The following is a 7,772-nucleotide window of genomic DNA, read 5'->3' on the forward strand; positions in this document are numbered from 1 at the left end:
ATGTTGATTTCGTCATGGTCTATCTAAGTATCTGGTTAAAGTAGTGGGCCTTCCTTAGCTTATTATTACTAGATAACATTAACCAATAATTAGTATATAAAATTCTTTTAATGTACAATTAGTTTCTATTGCTGCAATTCCATTGATTTTCTTCGCTGCAACTTCTGAAATTTTAATCCAAAAAACCCTTTTAGTAGCCATCATTGCATTACTCTTAAAAGAAAAAAAAAAAATCTATCTAAGTTGTAACGTTGACTTTGTATCATTTAGCATCTTTGTAAATTTTAATTGTAAAACACAAAACACTTACTATGTTTTTATTTCCCCTAGGTTTTTATCTCCCCTTCCATAACAATTACGAATTACAATATTTTAATAGTCACATAAACTTTATCTATACAACATTTTGATTACAACATTTTTTAAAACCAACCAATAATACAATACCCAAAATTCCAACTGTTTTAGAATTTAAATGCAATGCACCAGTGTAAATACAACAATACATTTTTTTTCAATTTGAATGGGGGCATTTGAGATTTGCAAAATGTGCAAAGAAGTTAACATCTCTGTTGATTGCATTGTAATAGCACATTTCGAATGTGTAAATGTAAGCCGACTAATTATGTATTGAAGTTACTCGTTAAACAATTTTGCAAGTTAGAATTTAGGACGGTTTATTACTTTGTTTCATGCGTTGTTCTTTTTCTTCCGTTGATGTTCATGTTATCGGAATTCACAGTGGCATCCTGCAGAGATTATTCCGGATAAAATTTAAATGAATTTAAACGCATGATTAAAATACAAAATATATGTATGTGGGGTGGTGGAATGGAAAGAATTCGAGTTAAGTTACTATGACGTCGGGTTTCCTCGACCCCTTGTTACTCAGTACCAACCCCATCGTGTAGTTTCACGCTTCTACAGTCCACACCAACCCACAGTGGTTTTTGTCGGAAAATTTTAATGGCTTTCCTTCCTTCGAGCACATGTCACAATTTTACAGAGCGTGTCCTCTTTCGAAGCCTTACTTTCAAAAGGGCTCCTATATCCGAAGGTGGCAAAACCTATAACACAGATGTTTCTCTACGTTTATTATTACACACTTCGCAAAATTCATAATATCTGTATTTAAATCAATTCAGATTGTCTCGTTAATCAACAGAGCTTATGATGTCGTGAAGATAGATTCATTGATTTATCTTCAATTCACAACTTCGGGCAGAACTACATCAGACAGGCTGATAATGGTAGAGAATACAGTACTTTAACTGCGCGTTATTCAACAATAAGCAGGAGGGCCAGACCGCCTAATACGGCTTCTGCCCGAGGTAATTTCCTGGTGGAAAGTAATTGCACGTCATGAAAACCTGACCGTTGTAACAAACAACCCTTGCACAGCCAACACTTCTTGTATTCTTCCACACGATCTGCGTGTAGTGGCCACACATCTCATCTCCGATGCACGAGTTCTTTCCATAATCGTAGTACTTCTTCTCACTAACCCACGCAACAACAGCATCATGGGGCTGCCAATTCCTGCCACTTCCCCAGAATATGTTCTCCCCGTACGGACCGAACGAGTGCCTTAATGCACAATCACTCCGCCTCCGTTCTGCGTACCACCGTGCATATCCGGCAACCCTCTCGTCCCATACCAGTGGGGGCTCTCCGACCTGAGCCCTTGCCTGGTTCTGTAGGTCCAAAAACTGTTGAGCTTTACTGTTGTTGTACACAGATAACCCCTTATGGAATATGACCGTTGTTCTATTGAAACGGTCAGGCGCTGGATGTCCTGGTGCTGCCGGAGAACCCGCTGCATTCACAGCATAACGGAGCAGCAGCAAGTAAAGTAGGCTTATACAGAGAACAATCTCTGAGCAGACTACTTTTAACATTGTGCGTTTCATAAAGTCAGTCTGCAGAACGGAAATCGAACAAGATGCACTGAAAATCTCAAGGTACGCTAGTACGTTTATAATCTTATTGGAACAATTTAACGTTTGGGATGTTAGTGGCTTCCCAACAAATGAAGGGGCCCATGAATTTCCCATCGACGTTCGAACATGTAGAACATAACTCGATCTATATTTAACCATTTCTGTTGATAATTATATCATGAACCTGGAGAAGATAACTCCATCTATATTTAACAATTTCTGTTGATAAGTATATCATAACACGTTTCTGAAGAATTCGAAGGACTAAATCAAAAGCATAAACTGAACGTGCAATACATGACTTTAGAGGTTGACCTGGTTTGCTTCTGGGTCACTGGCTATGGTTGTAGATATTGAAACATTCAGATATGATTCTCCAGATAAATTCAACCCGACGTCACAGAGCATCTATAGAAGTAAGTAACGTATTTTGGTGGTAACCACATTGACCAACCATAAAAGCGAATAAGAAATTGCCAGCTTATCCTAGGAAGAATAAAGGGAAAAAAACCTGATATCAGCTTTTTTTCCTAAGAAGCATCTGTGTCAGTATAGAATCCAGTCATATAAATAAGGTATGAATGACAAGAAACAGATCAATATTAAACATTATGAATAATCAGAAAATTTATTTTCAATGGGAAGATAGATCAATAAACTAAGTATTATGCTAAATCATTGGGAAATATTGGAAATACACCTTGCAACATATCTATAAGAAATATTATTTACTTCTTGTGATAAAAAAAATTCAAAATAAGATAAATTTTTAATAAAAAAAATAATCAAGAGAAAAGTTAATTTTCATGGAAGAATATATAAGTATTTTTGAGTTTATTAAAAATAACTAGTAGGTTAGTTTTTTTTAAAGTTAAAAATTATGTTTTATTAAAAAAATTGCATAAAATTATAATTTGCATTCGTTAATACTAAATTAATAGTGGTTAATAGGAAAATTGAATCATAAAACCTTTGTAGCCACAAGGAATTCAAAACATACAACTAATTATATAAATAGATGCTATTAATAATCAACAAAAATAATTTATGAAAACATGAGAAGACAAGACTTACCTATAAATCACAAATATATGTTACTAGATATTTCAATGTCATTGTGTTACTAGATTCTGCTTATTGCAATAATGTTTTGGGATGTTTCTCCTCCCAACCATAGGCTCACTTGATAAAATCTTTGTACATGTGGCTCACTGTAAGTCCTCAATGAAATACAACATTCTCCTTCACAAAGAATGAATATTTCATCATCTTTCATCAATTAAATAAAAAGTGGATTGGGAGATGACGCCCATGCACACAATACACTTGTCATCATGCCAACTTTTATTTTTCTTTATGTTAAGTTTTTCTTAATTCAACATTTTTTTTAGTTAATTTAACCATTTCTTATTTTATTCCTTTCTACTTTTTGTTAACTTATGATTATTTTTTTTATCTTCGTTTTGTTATTTATTATTTTATTTATTTACAATTATTATTATTTTTTTCCCTTGTTTTATTTATTTATGTATTAATATTATTTCATTTTTTATATTATTATTATTTATTGATTTATTACTATGAAGCATTACATACTCCCTTCTTTAAGAAACTTCATCGTGAAGTTAAGTTTTTTCATTTAACTTATTTATTTGTTGATTACCCCATGCTCGTTCAACACCATTTGTTGAAATAGTATACTAGTAGTCATTGAAAGTTATAACATAACATCGGGGCAATCATAAGGAATATCAAGCCCTTTTCCTTACTTTTTGAACGAGGTGTGAAGCCTCATTCGTCTATACCAGAAAACCAAGGCTATCATTTCATTTTCCCCAACGCATACATCGAATCTCACTACTTAATGTCTTTGAGTATCTCAAAAGGTTGGCCTAATTCCCTCCCCAACTTAGTAAGGTACACAACCCCATGCATCGATGTCCTACACACACTTATGGAATTTGATATCCCTCTAGTATCAAGTGTTGCACCTCCTCAAGATGGTCTCATAGCCCCTCAAGAGATATCCACCAAGAGCTATAGAAGGAAAAAAACACTAGCATATGTAGTGTTGATTGAGTTTATCTTGAGCCCATATGGTGTTAGATATTTTGGCTCGTAGGTATGGGCTCCCATAAGATCACCAAATAAACATACCTATCCACACATTTGTGGATTTACTATCAATCACATCTCAATATGCATCCAATGCATTTATTTTTCTTTCCCAACAAAAAGTCATAATTTTGTTGATGAAAAACAAATTACATGTTACAAATGCACTTGGTGCATTCATAAAAAAACCCTAATGGGTCCCAAAGTAAAACATCAAATGCATTAGTGATTATAATAGTCTTCTATTTTGCCTTTCTTCCCCTTCTTCCTTTTTTACATCCTTCCATATCCCTACTATAGGTTAGATGATGACTAAATACAAATTCCCTAAAACATGGATGATCTCCTTTTATGATTCAAAGCTCTCAAATACATGAGATCTTTTAGTTCCCAAAATCCATTCATTCTTTGTTTCTACTATTTCGAGTACTTTGCGAGCTAGTGTGACTACCATTTATGTGTTATGGTTTAGTTCTATTGTCTTTTAATGGTAATTTATTGTAGTTATTATTTCGTTAGTTTCCTCTCTCTCTATAGTTGGGGTATGCTTTTGATTCACCACTTCTTTTTTAGCAAGCGGGGGCTCATAAGTTTGTCAATGCTTCGATTTGGTTTGTTGTCCCTTATTTTTATTTTCTATGTTTTTTGTTAGAGGACAACTATCTTGTAGATGCCCTCTTTAGTTGAATACACAACATCTAAAGGCTGTGTGTTCATAATCTAATCTTTGTGTCCACCTGAAATTTCCATTGCTCAATTATATACAATCTAGAAACCCCTGCTTGAGGTTCTTCTTCAAAAAACTGCAAGTATATATGAAAATCCCCTAGTGTGTTCTCTCACCATCTATTCTGAGGAAATGTCCCAAAGCATTCCCAATGTCTTTAATAACTTGATTGTGACAAAAGGGAAGTAGGATAATAGGCATCCACACCCATATACACTTTTTTTTACCTCCATTGTTGACGAATTGAATTTTCAGAATGAGAGAATGATGAATAAACTAGCTCTTCCTCAGAACCATAGTTTTTCCTTGAAAATTATAGTAATATTTTTTTATAAAGGGTGTATGATAAAGAAACCCTTCAAGCATAATTATATATCACATTCTGTAGTCCAATTTTTGTAGATCCATTGGTATAGATACTCGAGTTTGGGTTAGATACTATTAAAACGATAAATAACTGCCTCTTTATGAAAATGTGAAAAACATATTATTTACTTGATGATTTTGAATCTCAATATTTGGGTGTTACTGCATTCGTTCCATAATGTAACGCCTGAGAAATGTCCCTGTAAGAGTAGCAACCTTCACATTTTCACTCATTTTGACAGCTTATTTGTAGGAGATAGAATACTGAGGTCCTGATCCTCCAAGTAGTCTAGATATCAAGGATACAATGGGTCCTTTTCTTATGTTGTATTCGTTGAAGAATGTGTGATCCTAGAGGATCTACTTTCTTGAGATATTATTTTGGTTAACTGTAGAGACTCCCTCTCACTGTTGGATCTTGCATTTAATATTTTACACTAAGTTTTTGTCGAAGGCCTAGATTATAATAGATCTACCCTCCAAGCTTTTGATGAATATATGGAACATATTCTCCTATTCAATGCATAAAACTTGCTTCTTTCCAATCATATCTATTAGAATAAAAGGATCCAAAAGTGGAGGAAAGTGTAGATTTATTCAAGCAAAACTAGATCTGCAACCAAGGTGTGATAGAGCATATTTTAAATAACAGATGACCTCCTAACATCTTTCTACATGGGACTTGATCCAAAAATGAGGCGATCTTGGACCACAGGTTCAATGTCATTTTGGTGTAGCTGTAATTCCTCTTCACCTCCAATGAATTCCCATTCATCGAGTTGCCAACTTGACACACTGGGCACAATTTGTTGAGTGACAATTCCTCTTCCTTGCTAAAAAACACACAAGTTGAATATCTAACTTTGGCCATGTTCCATGGACCACTGTTGCACATTGAGCATGAAGTATGTTGTGTCATATAGGAATACCTTGCTCCTAGTCCAAAAATGTCCATGCCAGTCATTCTAGCCAACATATCCATGCTATCCCCACCACTGCAAATTTTTTAACTCATTTTTACTCGCCACTTCATTCGTTATAACAACATAATACCATATGAATTAATCCACATGAAATCTCTAAGATGTCATCCTCAGAACATAACATCATTATTATCACAACATTCTAAATAGTAATAATAACATGCCCATGCATGTCATAAAATTTTCATGAAATTACCACATGCTTCATGTCATGAAATATCATCATAAGTCATAGCATCAACATATTTGTATCAAAGATATATCATGGCATCACATAATAAATTAAACCACATGTCAATACAACCTCATATCATAAATCAATACATATAATATATAGAGAAATAATACACTATAAACATTCTTATCATGATTCATTTTCTTGTGAAACGAATGAATACTAAATATGAAATAACAATATTCAATATTCATCTAGGATCTAGGTTATCTCATCAATACTATAAGTGTCAGGTTTACACCAAAATACCAGCTACTTTTCAATAGTTGTTCCTACTTCTTTTATCAATTTCAGCATAATCCCTCTAAAAGTGTTGTTATAGAGTTTTCAGCAACATTTATTCTTAGACTTTCGCTATTATTATTAATCATTTAAGCCTTTATCCTGATATATCCTACCTAATTGTGAGCATTTTTAGTGCACAATTTGATATGTTATCACCTTAGAATTATATGGGTCATCATTGTGACCCTCACCAATTAGGTATATTCATCATTCATGTTGTCTAATTTATTTATTCTATATCCTTAAGATATTTTTCCATTAAGAGAGAGACACTCCTTCATTGTCATCACATAAGTTGGCCATCTAAGTCATTACATTTCTATCATTCAACCTAGCACTAGAATCTTATTCATCGGGTAGACACCCCAAAGAAGTTATTTGAGCTTTAATCAACTTATTTAATCTAAAAATTATGATATTTTTGTTCAATGGGGTACCTTACCTAAATAACAATAATAGTTATTAAGGTAGGAGATTATTTCCTTTATGCTAAGGTGTTTCCTCTTTTCCCCATTTTAAATTCCCATCCTATATGTTTATATTTTGTCTAGTTTCATCATACTGTAATTATTGTGTCAATATTTCTCTTACCAGGTTATTTTTCTTTTCCTTTTTTTTATGTTAGTTTTTGTTGACATAGTTCTTTTATTGCTATTCTTCCCCTCTTGAGAAGTGATTTCCTCAAAGTAAGATAACCAAATGGAAATTATTAATGACTTCGACCACAATAATTCAACAATTCTCTAAATCCATTCTAGGTTATCTTAGTAATTCAATCATCTCTATACTATTAAGTCGTCATCGCTATGCAACTCATTATGATTCGATGTAAATGTTATAAGCTTGTAGGTTCTCTTTAGAGTCTATGGGAGAGCTCCATATAGAACCATAACACACTTGTTTATATGATATTCTTCCTATTCAATGTTCATCCTAAGGTCATAACCCTTAGGATTTTCATTTATTCCATATCTCATTCATCCAAGAGCCTCAACCAATGGACCATACTTCCATCCACCAATCTCGATAGTTTACCAATAATACACAAAGAACAATCTCATTTTTAAACACTAGCATATCATTGTACATGTTAGCACTACAACAATTTATCTATAGTTTAT

The 7,772-nt window shown here is 33.4% G+C and overlaps 1 pseudogene; it reads right to left on the bottom strand.

The window, feature by feature from the left end:
• Positions 1 to 1,310: 1,310 nt before the first annotated feature.
• LOC149241559 (pathogenesis-related protein PR-1 pseudogene) lies at positions 1,311 to 2,054 on the bottom strand (annotated as a pseudogene).
• Positions 2,055 to 7,772: the final 5,718 nt, after the last annotated feature.

Source organism: Pinus tabuliformis, chromosome 8 (genome assembly GCF_031772625.1).
Source record: "Pinus tabuliformis cultivar Carrire ecotype Pingquan chromosome 8, CPIR1, whole genome shotgun sequence".
In the NCBI taxonomy this organism is placed as follows: domain Eukaryota; kingdom Viridiplantae; phylum Streptophyta; class Pinopsida; order Pinales; family Pinaceae; genus Pinus; species Pinus tabuliformis.